This window comes from Ursus americanus, chromosome 33, assembly GCF_024610735.1.
Source record: "Ursus americanus isolate L20-20 chromosome 33, mUrsAme1.1.p, whole genome shotgun sequence".
Classification (NCBI taxonomy): domain Eukaryota; kingdom Metazoa; phylum Chordata; class Mammalia; order Carnivora; family Ursidae; genus Ursus; species Ursus americanus.
This window is the reverse complement of record NC_142159.1, coordinates 30,908,076-30,928,100: the sequence shown is the minus strand read 5'-3', so window position 1 is coordinate 30,928,100 and position 20,025 is coordinate 30,908,076. Positions and strand designations below refer to the sequence as shown.

The 20,025-nt window shown below is 47.9% G+C and overlaps 1 long non-coding RNA gene across 2 annotated transcripts in view; it reads right to left on the bottom strand.

The window, feature by feature from the left end:
* The window catches only part of LOC148107262 (uncharacterized), a 66,032-nt gene that overhangs the window by 37,113 nt on the left and 8,894 nt on the right, over nt 1-20,025 (bottom strand). For both annotated transcript variants that reach the window (XR_015722750.1, XR_015722751.1), the window contains exon 2: nt 5,903-7,988. This is a non-coding gene — a long non-coding RNA (uncharacterized LOC148107262). The remainder of the gene's footprint in view (nt 1-5,902; nt 7,989-20,025) is intronic.

Here is a 20,025-nt window from a genome sequence, read left to right as displayed (position 1 = left end):
ACCAGTGTGAAGGTTCCCCTTTCCCACAGGGCACATTATAATCCACTCTTAATTACTCATTCGTTTACTCAACATGTACTGAATACCTACTATCTTACCCCAAGTTTAGACACTGGGGATTCAACAGTGAACAAAACAAATACAAAGCACTAGGCTCAAGGAACTTCTGCGCTAGTGACAGGATTGAAAGACTGAGTTGTGCGGCCTCAGGTTAGTACTTTTCCTAAAGTACTGTGGTATTCCAACTTTCACGAACACCAACAAATACTGATGCAGAAATATGTCCATACTGCCTGACTCTGATAACAGCACTGAAACTGCCAAGGAGATAAGCAGCAGCCAAACCAGCCTGCTGCTTGCACGCAACGGAGCGCTCAGTTTTCTAGGCCCCCCTTCCCACGGTGAACTAGATATTCTGAAAAGCTGCCCTGCTGCGAGACTTCACCTGCTGGATAAATGGAGCAAAAACTGGCCCATCATTATCAGAGTTAGCCTAAGGAAATGATGCACCTCCAAAGTCACTTGAAGTCTTTTTAGAACAATGGTTCTGACCCTGGCCTGCACACAGAATCTCGGGGCTTGTAAAAGTCCTGTTGCCCAGGTCACGAGCAAACCAATTAAATCAGAATCTTGCAGGAGAACTCGGCCATCAGGATTTTATAAGACTCCCCAGGGGATTCTGATGTCCAGCCAAGGTCAAGAACCACTGCTTCAGAATGTGACAGAGCACACGGTGTGCAGGGAGAGTTGGTGATTCCAGTGTTCTGTCAATTTCACTAAAAACTGCAGAAGCCGGTGGATCTGAAAAGTTACCTAGCTTCTTAAATTTCCTCTCCATTCCCTCCTTTCTTCTGCTCTCCACCCTGGGCTGGGAGGTGTGGCCTCAGACTGACAAACCAGAGACCAAGAGGCACGTGCTCTACGACAGAGCAGTCAGGTGCGCCTTGACTCTTGTTTTAAACTGATTATTGTGAAATAACTTTAGGCTTACAGAAGAGGAAGAGAGTGCAGAGAGCTGAGGCTGTGGGTCTGGGTGCCACACTTTGAACAGCAACCTGGACAATACCTAGATTGACACACCAGAAATGCCATTCACTGGCTGTGTAGATAGCTGACCTGCAGTTCCCTTATTTGGAAATGGGAAACTCCCCTTACCTTCCAAGGTTGCTGGGAAGAGCAAAGGAGCAAACATCCACCGAAGCCCTCCGTTAGCCATGAGTTACCCACAAGCATCCATTATTCTCACTACCTACAAGCTACCGTGTAGAGGCTCGCCCAGTTACAGTCAAGAATGACGGCATTAACTTGGTGTCACCCACTGTACGGTGACTTCATGTCCGTTCCACAGTTTGAGCTCCACATAATCCTGGGAAGCAGGTACACGACGCTGTCCTTCACTTACTAAATGGCTCACCCTGCGGGTCTGAGGGTGTTGCTTTTCCATATAAACTCTCCCTGGAATATGCGGGCTGCTCCTTGGCGCTCTCGCTGTCAGGAGTGACTGAAGACGCCTTATGAATGTGGCGGCTCGGTCAGCACGGGGTTCCTAGGTCTGTGTCGCCAGGCCCGAACCACTCCTACTTTTCAGACAGAGCTTCTCTGCAACCTCAGCCTGCTTTGGGGCCCAGCCCATTCCACCCCGGCTCCTCTCCTGGGGAACCCAAGGAGGCACTAAGGGAGGTGGGGCTCGGGCTCCCTCCAGCTGTTCCGCACCCAGGGCACCCTGCCCTCCATGTAGAATGGTAAAGTCAATTCAACACATTAGCTTTTTCATCAAAGGAGTTCAACTATTTAAGGCATCCATTTGAAGTAAAAACAAAAAGAAAAACAAAACACAAAACACACACCATCGCCCCCCATGAACATCCCTGGCTTTCCTCTCCTGACCTCTTCACTTTCCTTTGTAGGCTTTGTGGGGCAGTGGAGTGTTGGGACTTATCCACCTGAAAACCCCATCCTGAACAGCCTCGAGACAGTTTTTCTTAGACATATCTAGTCCGTCCCACCCACCTTCCGGGAAGAGTAAAGGTCTCATGGGGAAATCTTTACAACTGCCTAAAATAAGCTCACATTCATTTATACACTCACAAGTCTTCTCCAGCCTCCAATCTTTCTAACAGTGCCACTTCTGGATCGAAATAACAAAAAACGTTTACATTCATGTGCTCCCTGGCTTAAAAGTTCTTCTCATGACAATGCAGGGTTCCTTCTTAATTAGCTGCTAAAAACTAGAGGCCGTCTTACAATTAAAAACACAAACAAGTTGAGATCATTTGTGGGCTAGCTTAAGGTAAAGGAAGCACCATAATCTTATCCTCTGTGGGGAGGAATTTAGAATGAAGGAAGGCTAGCTGTCCTTGGGCTCCATCCAAAGAGTGTTGTCACCAAACTACCCAAAGAGAGTCTTATAGGGCAGCTTCTTGTTCTCATCTCTCTTCTAAGTCCATTCCAACTCCCACACTAGCTCTGCTCCAGCCAATTCCTTCACATCTCTGCTCAGGACCTTATTCTATCAGGAAGCCATTCTGGCTCTTTTTCTACAAATCTGGGGGAAGGATCCTCCTCCTCTGGGCTCTCTGATGATCTTACAACCTAAGTGTGTTAGTTTAACAAGTATTGCATGGACTTTCATTCCCCCCATCCCTGGAGATAAACCAGACAATCAATGATTTCATTTAATTTTCAAATCCCCATATCGACTTTCAATAAAGTTCTACAATTCTGACACCAGTTGCAATGTGTTTTTTCCACGTGACAAGCAAGTCTTTGACACCACCCGCATGTCCTTTTCTGACACGACCTATCTGGAGATAGTGTCAGCTTGCACAGCTCAGTCCCACCACACTGGACCCCCAGCACCCTCAGATGCCCATCACAAGTCCAGTTTGCCACCTGTGCTTGACTAGCCACAGATGGAAGGTTCCAACCACTGCCTCCTTAGGCTCAATTAATTTGTTACAGTGGCTCACAAAATTCAGACAAACATTTCACTTACAAACCTACCGGTTTATTATAAAAGGATACAACTCAGGAAGAGTAAGAGAGAAGATCTGCGTAGGGCCAAGTACGGGGAAAGGGGTATGGATCGAGTTTCCATGCCCCGTTCCAGAGCGCCACTCTCCCAGCACCTCCAATGTTCACCAACCCAGAAGCTCTCAGAACCCGTCCTTCAGGGTATTTGTGGAGGCTTCATCACATGAGCATGATTTTATGATTTCATGACAATCATTGTGCTCCAGCCCCTTCTCCCCTCCCAGGAGGTGGAGGGCGGGCCTGAAAGTTCCCACCCAATAATCAAGTGGTTGGTTCCACTGGCAGGCAACCAGCCCCCTCCTCAGTCCCAAAGTCTCTCATTAACACAGCAAACAAAAGATACCCCATCACCCTCCACACTTAGGAATTCCAAGGGCTTTAAGGAGCTTTGCTGCAGAAACGGGGTAAGATCACATCTATATTATAAATCACAACACCGCAAGTTCATAACTCAGTGCTGGACAGTAATACAGCATGGATATTTAAATGATAGGTTCATTTTTATGTTGATAACCGAAAAGGAGCTTCTCAAAGAGCAAATGTTTAAAATTCATCAAATGAAATGACTTTCGGAAAACCAAAATCTTTTACTAAAGTTTTTTCCATTTACAGAACAGTTTCTGCAGCTCTGAACCTAATTCTTACCAAAAAGGGGATTAATAAATGTTGGGATCTGGGGGGAAAAGTGACCTCCTAATGTTAGAGCTCAGGGATAGCACTGGAAGGAAGATGAGTCAATGCTCAGGATGTATTCCTTGGCCTAGACTTCAGGAAGGCAGAATATACAAGGAGAAAAGAAAACAGACAGGTAGAAGAGTCTCTCAGAGCCTGCATTTCCAAACGGGAAGGCCCTTTCCTACATGGATTCCTTGGTTTCATCAACAAGTATTTATCAAGTGTCCAACTAATCAGCAGCGAGGATATTTATAAACAATTACACGATGGAGTCCCTCTTTTCGGACGTTCCTAGTCTAGTGGGGAAGACAGACATTCCAAGAGCCCTTTGGAGAAAATGGGGAGGCTCTATTAACCAGCAGAGCTTCTTTTTCCCTCGGGAATTCTGGGCCCTTGGCTGAAATCCTCACCTGGATCCTCTGTGTGGTTGGCCCATCCTCACTTAATACTGCTCCTCCATCCCTAGCCTCAATCCCACTTCCCTCTTGTACATTCCTCACAGCACCTGCTATTACATGAAAGCGTGTGCTTCTGTCTAAAGCTTACAGTAGAAGCCATGAGAAAGGGATCTTGTTTATTTTGTTCAAGGCCGCTTGCCCTGAGACTAGAAGAACGCCTGGCAAATTCATATATTCATTCACCGTATGTTTAAAGCATCTACTAGTGCCAGGCACTGACCCGGGCAGAGATCGGGAAGCGGAAATTCCCCCTCCTCGTGGAGCTTCCATTCAAGTACCATAAAGACAATGACTATGATGGAGCGCTTTCTTTGGAGAAACTCCACAACACTGAATCCTAACAGCAACTCTGAGACAGGTAGGATTATAATCCTTGCATTACAGGCAAGGAAACCTGGACCCAAGAGGTCAAGTGACTTGCCTAAGGAGAAGGGGCAGGGTTAAGATGCGCACCCAGGGAGTCTGGCCCTAGAGCTCAGTGTCTTACTAATCTGCTAGAACGCCTCTTGCTTACATACCCACAGTATGTGTGCAATAAGTATTGTTGGAAAATGGCTGGAAGCCTACGGAGAACCAAAGGAAGACAAGGACATCATTATGGAGGTACAGGGTAGATGATGTGGGCTGAGGGGGAGGTTAAGGAGCTTCATAGAGAAAGGGACATGGCCGATTCTTGAAGGCCTGGAGTGCAAAGGGTGGGAATACAGGGAGGGTGTGAATGCAAACAACAGACACAGCAACACTTAGTGTGACTGGACCATAAGGGGGTTGGAGAGAGGGCACCAAATTCATATAGTGATGGTAAAGGGCCTCGTACGCCCTGTTAGATAGTTTGAACTTGGTCCCGAAAGTACTCAACACAGAGACCTGAGGTGGCTGAAATGGAATCGCCGAGAAGCTCAGATTTAAAAGACCACGGACAAACCAGGAGCAAAAGGTGTTAAGCCAGAACCAGAATAGAGGAGCGCCATATTCTCTTCCAACTGTGTGATTTCTTTACAGATCTCAGCACCTCTATAACTGTGGATTAAACGAAGTTCTCAAATCCCCTCTTCCACTTACGCATGACCTCAGGGACCTCAATAAGATCTAACGGCACTGAATTCATGATGACGTTCCAAGGTTTGAGATGATTACCTCATTAACCTTTTGGACACGTTTTCGAGAAGATGGCTTTTCTTCTTATCACAGAGACAGAAAACAAGCAGATCAAGATCCTTCCCCAGATGGTAGGTAAGTGGTGATCTCACAAAAGAAGGGGAGGATTGGGAGTGTCTCCAGGGCTCCAAGGAAAGCACTTAGGGAGGTGAGACTGCAACTTATATGGAAACTTTCTTCATCGGCAAGACCGGATCTGCCTGTGCTAGGACCAGGGCCTTGGCTATAGAACACCCAGCACCGTGCTGACAGCTGCTACATGCTCACTAACTGGGGGGTACCTCGATTTATGCGGTAAACCTGCACTAACGCACGATTCTGCCAACAGAAGCAACCTCTGGTTCAGAGTTTTTGTGTGGGGCGAGGACTTGCAGAACTTTCTACATCTGTCCTACTAAGGTCTTTTCCCCAAAGAACCAACTGTGTATTTTCTTTTTAAGGACCTGTCTCCAATGTCACAGCCAAGAAGAAGGTATCTTTTCCCCTCAGATGTAAAGACAGAAACCACCAAAAGAGGACATCCAAATAAAGGCCTGAACCTCAACCCTGGCGGGAGGTTCAGAACCAAGACAACTTACCACTGTGATGCAAAACCACCGGGGAGATGACAGGGTGGACCATTCTTGTGCCTATCTCACTGGAACCGGCGGCGAAGACGCAGAGGTCAGACGCGTTGCATCCTACCCGCCAGGCCAAGGAATGTGAGCCAAGAAGAACCGTCTGTAAAACAAGTACAGCTTTGAGTTCAGGTCTTAGGGATTGCACTCTGGGAGACACAGAGTCACCCCCAAACCGAAAGTGTGCTCCACACTGCCAGCAGGGAGTGCAGGCTCAAAGAGGTCAAAATCACAGGGTCGCACAAGCTGGGGAAGAATTAGGATTGCTGCGAGCAGACCTTAAACTAATGCATGGTTGGCGGTTTGGCTACCAGGTGTTCCATGATGTCTATTTCAGACCAAAGCAGGAGGATGGGGTCCTGGAGGTGGCCCAGAGGTCAGTGATCATTTGCAACTACTGACAAAAGTCCAACGTTCATGCTGCTCCCAGAACCTAAACAGAAGATGTGCATCAACCCTATTTCAACTACATTTTGCAGGACTATCTTAGCAATGCTTACTCCTCCTGGAATCTTCTTTCACATTGGAAATGTGTTCTCATTCATCAACCCCTGGATCTTCCATTTTATGGAACTGAAACAGGAGATGTGCATAAACCCTACCTCCTCCATGTCTTTTCAACTCTATGTGAGTGACTCTCTCAGTCTTTCTTCCTTCTTTCACAACTCTATTTTTAATAGCATCTTAGCAGTATTTCATTCTTAAAGAGAAATCGGTGAGGTTCAACAGGCAAATTGCATTAACACTTGTTGAAAGTAAGCCCTGATCTTTGCCATCTCTAAAGTCTCTATTTGGCTGAAATCGGCCTGGGGTCTTTTCTTGTGAAGATTTGCCTCTCACAGACACCTGAAGTCAAAACACTCATCACCACAAAATGCAAATTTAAATTTCGGAGGAGATTTAAAGGGGTTTAAATCCTAACCAGCATTTATGATACTGACCCAAGGTGCAAGCACTCGAACCACCAGCTTCTAGGGGATTCCAAGATTACTTTGGGTGGCATTCCGATAGGATTTGCCCAATCAGAAAACACTGTCAGTGTCAAAAGTGATGTCTCCAACCTAACTTGCAAGATAAATGGTTTCATAGCTGAAGGGGACCCATTTTGAGGCACAGAAATATCAGGCGTGTTTGCAGTGTGTGCTAATCCAGATGGGTGATGCCTTTCAGTTACACGGATCTGTGATTGTTTCTTAGATGAAAGAAGGCCGCAGCGATCATCGCACACTTGCTGGCTTAGCATCTACTCTTTCTTTTTTTTTCATTTATTTTTATTACGATGATATATGAGTCACCATACAGTACATCATTAGCTTCTGATGTAGTGTCCCATGATTCACTGATTGTGTATAACACCCAGTGCTCCACACAACACGTGCCCTCCTGAATACCCTTCACCCGGCTAGCCCATCCCCCCACCCCCTTCCTCTCTAAAACCCTCAGTTTGTTTCCCTGGGTCCAGAGTCTCTCATGGTTCCTCTCTCCCTCTGTTATCCGTCCCCCTTCCTCTTTCCCTTCCTTCTCCTAATGATCTCCCTGCTACTCCTTGTGTTCCACAAATAAGGGAAACCATGTAATTGTCTTTCTCTGCTTGACTGACTTCACATAGCATCTATTCTAACTAAGCTCAGCAAGAACAGTAATGGACCGTATACATTTGTAAACCTTGCTTTGCCAGAACTTTTCGTAAGGAATCTTCTAGATTGAACTGGCAATCGTGTCTTGAGGCCAGAGGCCAAGCCAAATACTCACCACAGACTTGCCTGCAGTACCTGTAGATTCGGGTCAATTCTTCTTTTTGAGATCCCCAAACTATCCTGAGGTTCCGATACCTGCCGGGAAGTAACCCTCTTTACTCATCTGGCAAGGCTCCTGAGAACTCTGCAAGCAAGGTTATCAGGCCAATATGTCCAAGGGGCTCCATCAAGTCAACCTGATATCCTTCAACTTGTCTGGTCATATCAGGGTCTATATGCATGTCTCTCTCTCTCCAACAGGACACTTCATTCAACGCCTTGGTAAAATAACTAAAGTTTCCAGGAGTGACCTGTTGCAAGGAAAACAGACTTGTGTTGAACTTTGGCAAATAATCAAACTTACCTTGAAAGAAGGAATACTCACTGAGAGCTGCTGAATTCTGGAGGATTCGGGTAGGGAGAAAAGTGAAATGTTTCCACTTGTTCACAAAAACATATTTTATCCGATCTCCCTATATCATGCATATTTTAACATAAAGTTTCCTTAAATCTGGAAGAACACATATTAAAGAACCAGCAATGTTTCAAACAAGAGTCACAAAACTATCATCATCGTCCTCAACTCTTTCTGCCCCATAGTATTAATTCTTGTTCTGTTTGAATGCAACAAAACCGGCTCCATTAGTTCTGGAAATTCTTACCCAGTTGAGTTTTAGGATTTTAAAGAGCACAACTTATAGTTGTCAAAAATTCCTTTCATGAATCTCCTTGAGGATGAAACACATTCGACAAGGGCATAAATGACACAAGAATCACAAATGTACATGGTTCAAGATCTGATGAGAGCTCATTACAACGCACTTGACAAGGAAATCCCGTTACTTCTGTGACACAGAACATTTCCATAATTAGCACAGCGAGTGAGGACCTTATACTGAGACATATTAAAGCTTGAGGAATTCACATAATTCCTACAACAATTATAACATTTACCCATACAACAGAACCCATGGTTTCCCAATCATTTATTTCACAATGCTTCCCAAGTGACTTAACATACCAAAGAAGCCTAAGTAGTAAAATGAAAAGAACAGAAAAGCAAAGTCTCCACTTACAATTTAAATCCCAGGCAATTTGTTTAAAAATTCAGAATGGTTTAAAGCATAGGCCTAAATAGATATATGGATCATGACAAAACTCACTACTTAAACTGAACCAAGGAGGCCAAAAGACATTTTAGGGAAGATTGTGCAGTCTTTAGCAAAACTTAGCTTCTTTCAAACTGAGACATTTCAGTCCTCTTAAGTCATCAAAAACCTGATAAAGACAAAACATAGAAACTTTGCTTTTCTGCAAAGGTAAAGAAAACACATAATAATAATAGTAATAACATCTTTGTTTACAACTCCCTCTTTTTAATCTTTCATCTTTTTTTTTTTTTTACGATATGGTAGTCACCATACCGTACATCATTCACTTTTGATGTAGTGTCCCATGATTCATTGTTTGCATATAACAACCAGTGCTCCATGCAATACCTGCCCTTCTTAACACCCTTCACCGGTCTAACCCATTTCCCCACCGCCCTCCCCTCTACAACCCTCCTTTGCTTCCCTGGGTCCATGGTCTTTCACTTATTTGTGGAACATAAGGAATAGCAGGGAGATCCTTAGGAGAAGGAAGGGAAAAATGAAGGGGGGGGCACCAGAGGGGGAGATGAACCATGAGAGACTATGGACTCCGGGATACAACTCTTTCACATCAAGAGCAGACCAACAATCCAGGAAAATTTTGTCCTTTTAACAGAGAGAAAAAAAGCAAAATTTCAGACTTATACCATTGTACCTATAAAATCCATTCATTTCAATCTTAGTCCTGACCATAAATAAAAGTTTTTTCCGAAGTTGCGCTTCACAAACTTCCTACACCTTTCTTTTTCATTCAGATTTTGTCCTGAGACTTTTCTCTCTGAATAAACAGTCTTTATTTAGTACAAAATAACAAAATTGCTTTTTTTCTTTCCTGAACAAAAATGGATTCTCATTCCTTATAGTGCCCTTATAAAAATACAACTTAACCTTTCTTGCATACACAGTTGCTTCCCCTATCATTTCCAGCAATCTCAATGTACACTTAGCAGAATTTTAACTTTTACAAACCTTTGCCTCCACTGAAAACTAAGCAGTAACCAATCCCGAACTGTTATACCAGAATTCTTTAGATTGGCATTGTATTATTAAAATAACATATTAAAGGGGAACAATGAAGCAAAGAGAGAGTCCAGAAGGACAAAGATCAGAAAGGAAGGGAGCCAATATACAGAAACAGGGACTTTACAAGCAATACAATGGCAGTAAATTCACAGCTCTCAGTAGTTACTCTGAATGTAAATAGGCTCAATGGCCCAATCCAAAGACAGGAGCCTATCAGATTAGATGAAAGGCAAGACCCATCAACATGCTTTCTTTTTTTTTTTTTAAATGATGATATTTTTTATTATATTATGTTAGTCACCATACAGTACACCCCTAGTTTTTGATGTAATGTTCCAGGATTCATTACTTGCCTATAACACCCAGTGCACCATGCAATACAGGCTCCTCCTGTGGACTGGGCTGTGGTTTGCCAAGCCCTGATCTCCATCAGAGACCTCACCGGCCCCACCTTGCAGGTGTTCCCAGGCCTGCTCGCTCACTGCAAGACCCAGTGACCTGCCTGGGATGTTCCTGGAAACCTCTGCCCCTTAAATTCTCAGATTGTGATCGTAGCGTAAACCAAATCGGACAATGTGCTGTGCTCCGGATTTCAAAATGTTTTCTCAGAAGAGCCATTTTTATCATTCTCTGTCCCCATCAACCCCATATTTTGTAAGATCTTATCCACTTAGATTCAGAGTCACTCAAAGGCAACAGCAAATTCACAAACCACATTTAGTGGTGCTTGTTCTGGGCATCATGAGAGACAGTCATCAGCAGAGACTACTCAGGAGGCCAGGACAAGTACACATGATGGGGGGTTGGGAGGGAGAAGACGAACAGGGCAGGGGGAGAACGGGCTTCGGTCCCTGTGTTTTCATGTCACAGGTTAGATACGCAAATATTTCCAAAACCTCATTACTAATTTAAAACAAAAACAAAGACAAAAAATGTAGGACGCTTTCCAGCACTACGGAACTCTAAACAGATGATGGGACTGACCCAAGGTACAATTTCTTAGCTAAAAGGGCCTAGGTTGTTCCAGAACAAAATGTTGACCACAGTTCTCTTTCAGGGTGAGGGCTCTGAACCAGCGTAGTGGATTTTGATTTGGACGGTGGTACATTTACCTAAAAGCCTACGAGCAGGAAGCGGTTGGCAGTGAAGTCTTGGCGTGGTTGGTGTGCGGCAGTCTGGACTTCTTTGTCTAAGCAGGTGCCGGGGCCCTCCACCTCTGGTTTTTCTGTGGACGTCTGGGTGGACAGGCCCCCACTGGAGGGACCAGTTCTGGCTTGAGGTGTCCTGAGCTGATTGTGCTGGGGACAACAGGAGTCTGCAGACGGCTTCCCCGCCCACTTCTCACTTACACCTCAAAACAGCTTAGTGTGGTATTATAAATAATTAACAAATTGGAAAGCAGCAGCAATCCTCCCAAGACGACACGGCTAGGTCACAGCCCACCCGCTTCAATTCACGTCTGTGACCAGCGCCCAGGGTGCCCGGAGAGGATAGGCACTGGGGAGGGGGGCAGTCAGCCTTGATGCCCTGGCATCATTTTCCTCTTCTGTTTGAGAAGATACACTGTGTGCGTGGTGACAAATTCAGACCGTGCCAAGGCTGGAGGTAACCAATGTTACCGAGTTCTTGTCCATCGTTCCAGAGGTGGTCTTTACACATCCTGAGTGTGTGTGTGTATGTGTGCATTTACACACATGTGTGCACACACTGGACAGAGCACCCTTCTTTTTCCTCCTAAGGGCATAACTTGAGGCTTGCTCTGTGCCTACTGATGTTACTTCAGCTCACACGTTCAAACAGCTGTGTAGGTTCCAGCGTGTGGACACGGCAGATTTCATTTCCTGTCTCGGGGGGACTGGGGACATCCGTGCTACAGGTGGCACTGGGCCAGAAGGGCCTTGTGTCCAGGCCCACGCGGGAGCCGCGTGGCCCTACTGAGGTGGATGATGAACCTCTCTAGCAGACATGTCCATGGAGGCCTTCTGAGGGGCTTGTTTGGGTCTCTGTCTGGCTTCTGTCACACCTCATCTCTGGAGCAGCCAGTCCCTAATCTTTTGGCCCTGAACGTTCTTGGAAAAAATGTTCCCTAAGACAGAGGGAGCACAGGACTCCCAGCTGTAGGCTCTGGGCTTCGCCCAGCGGAATGTGATTTTGTTCTTGGGCTCTCCTTAGGGACCCCAATGGGCCCCCCAAGTCATCAGGGTGATTATGACGTCCGCTGGATGTCTCAAAAATATGCATTTTTTACCTGGCTCCCATTCAACTCCATAACGTAGTGGTTTGCTCAATGACTGTAGAGTATGGTCTCATCTGAGGAGAAGCAGGACATTTTAAGACCGCAGAGCCCAAAATTAACAGCCTGGAATTTTGGCCCATGCTCTCTGTTGACTGACTTAAGCCATTACACGGAAAGACGCTTTGGCAAATCCTGAACTACTTGTACAAGAGAAGCCACAGACATGATCAGACCATTTAACAAGAGGCATCTGGCCAACCGAACATTTTAGGAAATGGTCTCTACCATTAGTAGGATTGCAAACCCTTCCACACAACCCAAACACAGTGACTGAGAACAGTTCCACCTCGACACAGAACCAAACCCTTAAAACCCACTACGAACATCACAGAAGCTGGCAACCACTGCATCAAATTACGGTTTTCTGGGTTAACACGCTGAGGCCTTGTCACCAACCTCCAAACCTCTTCTCGCTTTGCCTTTTCATGGTGCTGTGGGGCTTGGTGCCTGAGGTAAGAACCAGGGTGAACAGAGCCTGGGCAGAATCACCTCAGATGCTCAGGAGGTGGAGGCCAAGGGGTCAAGGGTCAGCTCAGGCCCTCTGGCTTCTCTCTCCTACAGGCAGACGTCCCGTAAGGTGCACTGGCGGGGCTGACAGGGGACGCCCCGGCCTGCTGGTCGGGGTCAGAGCTGCGGCTGTGAGCAGGAGGGCCAACAAGCTGGAAGGTGAGTGGGCAGGAAGGCCCTGGCTCGGAGTGCTCATGGGCATGAGTCAACACCAAATACTCTGGCAGGGTGCACGTAGCAATGCTGACCTCCAGAGCTGGGCCCCCAACAGGCTGTGGCCATTTAGAATCAGTTTATGATTTTCAATGAGTTTTTTCTTTTTTTTTTTCCCCCCAAATACCTCAATTTACAAAAAGCACACATTGGGCTTCCATCCATAGCTGACAGCAAATAAGCGACTGCCTTGGTTGGAGAATCTTTTCTGGAACGACGCACCGTTTGTCTTCTCCATAAGCCCTGTGCCACCATCTTTCTGCTGAGCCCAGGCAGCAGTGTGGGTGCTACTCCCCGGCCTGAGGGCTCTAACCCGGGCTGGGCTCCTGAAGCCTCTGCAGCCCCACAAGCTGGACCCTTTTGGGATGCCACACTGCCATCCCTCAGAGCTCAGTCCCTAGAGCGAGGAGGGTCACCCCCCTGCCCTCAGGTGCAAGAAGCAGGGTTCTCCGCCGCATGGAGGTTTAGGGTCTCAGGCTAACCTATGCCAATGGAACTCATGCACAGAACCACCGGAGCTTGCCCCGTTCGCAGGAACAGTTTGGGAAACTGACAAAAAAACAGGCGATCTCTCAGAAGGCAAGCAGAGATGCTTCCAGCTTGCCCGTCTGCAGCTGGAGACTCACGCTGCCAGGAGGCAGCAGCCACACCACCCCCGGGGCCTAGGCTGGGCACTTGTGGCCTGGCAAGCTGCCATGTAGTGTGTGGCCTTGAGGAGAGATGATGCCGCAGAGGCGGTGAGGGCGCAGGTGTGCAGGGAAAGGCAGCCAATGCGTGAACGACCCCTCTGCATAATCTTGGCCAGGGGACGCAGCTCTGCTCAGAGGCGCTTTTGCAAGGGTTGCGCCAGAGGCTCAAGCCCCCAAGAGGGGCTCAGGTCCCCATTATCCTGTGGATGGGGTACCAGTGAAGGAGAAGAGGACCCAGAGCCCCAGGTTCCTTCAGTGGAATCCTAACTGGTAGAGACGTAGGGCCCCACCGTTTCTGTGCCCACTGATGTTCACTCTGGGCCTTCTGAGGCTGGGCGCTGTAGGACTCAGGGTGCAGGAATCCCCCAGTGTGTTGTGTTCCTCTCCTGCCCCTTCCCTGACCCCAGTGCTGTCCTCAAGGAGTAAGGAACTGCATTCAGGACTCCGAGGCTGGGACTCTCACCCATGCTGCTTTTCCAGCCTGGGGCAGTTCACCTGGCTGGTGAGCCGAGTCTCATTGCCAGGCAGCGGGCATGAACATGGCGCTCTGCGCGGTGACCACATTGTGCAGGTGTGGCCTTGCCTCCCTATGTGCCACTACCTTGTACCTGTACCGGGCTTGCCTGCCCACGGCCTGCTGCTTCCACAAGTTGTAGTAAGTAGGGTGAGGAGTAGTGGCGCCTGGAGCTTAGCAGCCTCGACGACAAGCACCTCCATGGGCACACTAGCCGGGCTCTCACCAGTGATGTCGTACGCCATCCGGATGAGCTCATAGTGCCGCTATTTCTTCACACCTACAGGTGGAAGGAAACAGGGGTCAGCTGGCCCAGGACCACCTCCCTCTCTTGGAACCACACCGAGGGGCTGCGGGGCAGGCCGTGGGTGTCACCAGAGGGTCGCTGGAACGTTCTCCTCCTCCTTCCCTGACCCCAACGTAACAGCCACCCTGCGCTGCAGTGCACCCCTCCCACTCTCCGCTCACGGGAAAGGTGGCAGCAGGCCACCTATAAGGCCACCTTAACTAACACTTCAATAAAAATCTGAAAAGAAATAACAAAGAAAAACCTTACGGACAATACATTTAGAGCAACGTCTCTTTACTGAAAAAACCCACGTAATAAGCAGACTGCCCAGTTCAGACCCACGTTGGCCAAGCGTCCACTGCAATACTGGAAATCCTAGCCAGAGCAATTACACAAGAAAACTAAATCAATAAAAGGCATCCAAACTGGAAACCAAGAAGTGAAGGTCACTCTTTTCAGATGACATGATATTATATGTAGAAAACCCTAAACACAACCACAAAAAAAAAACTATTGAACAAATTCAGTAAAGTGGCAGGGTATAAAATGCATAAAAATCTGTGCTCCCTCGTTTCAAACTCTATTACAAAGCTCTACTGATTGCTGGCATATTGGCATCAAAGCAGACACACAGATCAACAGAACAGAAGACAGAGCCCAGAAGTAAACCCACACTTCTACGGTCCAGTACTTTATGACCAAGGAGCCAAGAATATGCAAGGGGGAAAGGACAGTCCCTTTACTAAGCGGTGCTGGAAAAACCGAACAGACCCATGCAAAAGAATGAATCCGTACCACTATCTTACACTCGACACAAACATTAACTCAAAATGAATTCAAGACCTGAAACCTTACAACTCTTAGCAGGAAACATAGGGACAAAGCTGCCCTACGTACTACTCAGGCGTGATTTTTTTTTTTTTTTGGATCATGTTCCAAAAGCCAAGGCAGTAAAAGCAAAAGTAAATAAGCGAAGCTACAAGAAACTAAAAAACTCCTGCCCAACCATGAAAATCACCAACTAAATAAAGAGGCAACCTACCGCCTGGGAGAAAAGACTTGCTACTCATAAATCTCATAAAAGGTGACTTTCCAATATATAGAATGAATTCCTACAACTCAATCACAACAACAACAAAAAACAAAGTGGAAGGATTTTCCAAACGGACATTATGCAGAGCAGACACAGAGACGTCAACAGTTCCGTGCAAAGATGCTCCACATCAATAATCATCAGGGAAATGCAAATCGAAACAACACTGAGGTATCGCCTCACGCTGCTTAGAAGGTTCAGTATCAAAAAGACAGAAATAACAAACGTTAGCTAAGATGTGAAGGAAAGGGATCCCTGGTGCACTGTTGGTGGGTACAGAAGTAGGTGCACACGCTGTGGAAAACCGTATGCAGCCTCCGCAAACAAAAGAAAAATTAAAAAGAGAACTATCCTACAATCCAGTAACTTCTCTTCTTAGCTTTTAACGGAACAAAATGAAAACACCTATTTGAAAACATATTTATACCTGCATCTTCATTGCAGCATTAACCATATGTAACTAATTTAACATATAAAGCATCATATTGAAGTATACAATATATAAAACATCTATAAAATAAATTATAATACAAAACTGTATATACATAACTTAGAGGACCCAAGAGAGAAGAATAACCTACAAGACCATGTCCGTGGAGAAACAGATCCAGAAAGAGCCCCTTCCAACCCAACCCATCTCCCCACCACCCAAGCAACAGCCTTTCCTGCTGTGGCCACCGCTGAACATACGGCCCATGCCCTCTCCCATCTCTGCCTAGGACCATACGGCTGCTGCCCTCGCCACCCATGACAACTCACAATCCTCGCCCTCACCGCCGCCTGGGACTCAGAGCCCTAACCAACCATGCCATCCTCTTCCCCGCCAGGGAACCCACGACTCCACGGCCCTTGACGTCACTGCACACCTACAATGCAGGTGCCGCTGCCACCAGGGCCCCTGACCTCACTGACGCGCAACCACCGTCGCCACGGAAACCAACACCCGCGCCACAGCACGACCACGGAACTCCCCGCCGCTGCCCTCACCACCCTCACCGCCCCTTGCGTCGCAGCCCATGCCACTTGGGAACTCACCGTCGCCCTCGTTGCCGCTGCCTCCACAGCCGCCGCAGCCGCCTCCAGCGCCGAGGCCGAATCTGTGGATGCCGCCTCCAGCGATGCCTCTAGCGACGCCACCTTCAATGCCGGAGGCGGCGCACCACTGACGTCAAAGGGAGGCGCCGCCGCCAGCGCCGCCGAGGCTGGGGCTGCCTCCAACACCGAGACCTCTTCAGTCGACGCCCCTCCAATACAGCAGCCTCTGCTGCCTCCAGGGACGCCGCCGCTCTCGCTGACTCCCTCGAAGCCCAGGACACCTCCAATGCTGCCGCCGATGACACGATCAACGCTGCCGAAGACTCCACCGCTGCCAACACGTCCGCACTGGAGTCCGCGCAGCACCGAAGTGAGAAGCGACCAGCCTGCGGGGCTCCGCCCCCAGCCTGCGGGGCTCCGCCCCCAGCCTGCGGGGCTCCGCCCCCAGCCTGCGGGGCTCCGCCCCCAGCCTGCGGGGCTCCGCCCCCAGCCTGCGGGGCTCCGCCCCCAGCCTGCGGGGCTCCGCCCCCAGCCTGCGGGGCTCCGCCCCCAGCCTGCGGGGCTTCCATAGTCGCCCCTGCTGCTTCCTGTGCCAGGGGCACTGCCTCCAGAAACAGCGGTGCCCCGGGAGCTTCCAGCAGGGGTGCTGCAGCGGGCACCTCTGGCAGGCACGCTGCATCTTGTGGTCGCCCCTGCTGCCTCCAGCGAGAAGGGCGCCTCCTCCACTGCGGCGGGCGCCGGTCCCAGGAAGGATGCTGATGCACGAGCCGCCTCCAGTAAGAGCAAAGCCTCCTGCAGCTCCTGCAAGGGAGCCGCCTCCATAGTTGTCTCAGTGGTCGCTGTAGGCCTCCAGCCCAGTGGGCACTGCCGCTGGTGCCTGCAGCAGGGGCGCTGCATCCGTGGACGACCCTGCTGTCTCCAGTGGGGGGGGGGGGACTCGGACCCACCTCCAGCAGGGGGGCACTCCCTGCATGTCCCTGCTCCCTTCACTACTGCGGAGGCCGACTCCAGCCTGCAGGTGCTGCCTCTTGCATGTGGGCTCCGCCTCCAGCAAGTCGCCGCCACCACTTTTAACTCTCATTTTAAGTTGCAAACAGTCTCAACTCAGCCGACAATGAACAGTATGAAAATGCCTTTTTTTCTTTCCTAACCAAGCTGTGGTTAAATATGTGAAGAGATTGTTGATTTTCTTTTTCCATGCTTATTTCCCCTTCACTACAAAATGCCATTTTCACATTCCTGGTAAAAGCCTGGAGAGGGACCGGAGGTAGGGATACAAGAAAGTTCTTTATTGACTGCTATTTTTCATTCTGATTTGTGATCTCAGGGCCTGACCAAAATGTAAATCTGTCTCCCCTAAGGTCTTCAGAGAACTTAACAATACTGTTGCTCTTTTCACTGTTACTCCCCTAGAACAGGATGTATGCGGTTTTTATATCTATTTGTTGGTGATTGTCCCTCAGGATCAGATGATCACCAGTCAAGCTCGACCTAAGTGATTCCCACGTAGTGCCTTCCTCTCTCCCGGAGGTTGTCTTTGGACCCTAGGAACCTCTAAGGCAAACTTTACCTTACATTCCGCGGAAGTTCAGTTACTTCACAACAAAGTCTTGTGCCCCTCCCCCCTTCTATCTGTGTATCTTTCCTGCTGTCTGAGGAAACAGGCTCTTGCCTTCAGGCTCCTCAGCCGTATGTCAGATGCGAGTATGCCCCCCAAAATCCAAAGGATATATATTCAGCTCTTCTATTGATCCCGCGGAAACCCAACCTCTTATCTTGGAGACAAGAGCATCCTACCCATTCCCCTTGCTTTTGTTGGAAGGTTGGATAGGCAAGTATTAATGAACATAAAGAGGATTCAGACAATCCTCTTTACAAATTCTATTTCCCCTTAGTTTCAGGGTGAAGGATCCCCCTCCTCTGGGCTCTCCGACGATCTTACGTCCTAAGTGTGTTAGTTTAACAAGTATTGCATGGACTTTCATTCCCCCCATCCCTGGAGATAAACCAGACCATCAATGATTTCATTTAATTTCAAATCCCCGTATCGACTTTCAATAAAGTTCTACAATTCTGACACCAGTTGCAATGTGTTTCTTCCACGTGACAAGCAAGTCTTTGACACCACCCGCATGTCCTTTTCTGACACGACCTATCTGGAGATAGTGTCAGCTTGCACAGCTCAGTCCCACCACACTGGACCCCCAGCACCCTTCAGATGCCCATCACAAGTCCAGTTTGCCACCTGTGCTTGACTAGCCACAGATGGAAGGTTCCAACCACTGCCTCCTTAGGCTCAATTAATTTGTTACAGTGGCTCACAAAATTCAGACAAACATTTCACTTACAAACCTACCGGTTTATTATAAAAGGATACAACTCAGGAAGAGTAAGAGAGAAGATCTGCGTAGGGCCAAGTACGGGGAAAGGGGTATGGATCGAGTTTCCATGCCCCGTTCCAGAGCGCCGCTCTCCCAGCACCTCCAATGTTCACCAACCCAGAAGCTCTCAGAACCCGTCCTTCAGGGTATTTGTGGAGGCTTCATCACATGGGCATGATTTTATGATTTCATGACAATCATTGTTCTCCAGCCCCTCTCCCCTCCCAGGAGGTGGAGGGCGGGCCTGAAAGTTCCCACCCAATAATCAAGTGGTTGGTTCCTCTGGCAGGCAACCAGCCCCCTCCTCAGTCCCAAAGTCTCTCATTAACACAGCAAACAAAAGATACCCCATCACCCTCCACACTTAGGAATTCCAAGGGCTTTAAGGAGCTTTGCTGCAGAAACGGGGTAAGATCACATCTATATTATAAATCACAACACCGCAAGTTCATGACTCAGTGCTGGACAGTAATACAGCATGGATATTTAAATGATAGGTTCATTTTTATGTTGATAACCGAAAAGGAGCTTCTCAAAGAGCAAATGTTTAAAATTCATCAAATGAAATGACTTTCTGAAAACCAAAATCTTTTACTAAAGTTTTTTCCATTTACAGAACAGTTTCTGCAGCTCTGAACCTAATTCTTACCAAAAAGGGGATTAATAAATGTTGGGATCTGGGGGGAAAAGTGACCTCCTAATGTTAGAGCTCAGGGATAGCACTGGAAGGAAGATGAGTCAATGCTCAGGATGTATTCCTTGGCCTAGACTTCAGGAAGGCAGAATATACAAGGAGAAAAGAAAACAGACAGGTAGAAGAGTCTCTCAGAGCCTGCATTTGCAAACGGGAAGGCCCTTTCCTACATGGATTCCTTGGTTTCATCAACAAGTATTTATCAAGTGTCCAACTAATCAGCAGCGAGGATATTTATAAACAATTACACGATGGAGTCCCTCTTTTCGGACGTTCCTAGTCTAGTGGGGAAGACAGACATTCCAAGAGCCCTTTGGAGAAAATGGGGAGGCTCTATTAACCAGCAGAGCTTCTTTTTCCCTCGGGAATTCTGGGCCCTTGGCTGAAATCCTCACCTGGATCCTCTGTGTGGTTGGCCCATCCTCACTTAATACTGCTCCTCCATCCCTAGCCTCAATCCCAC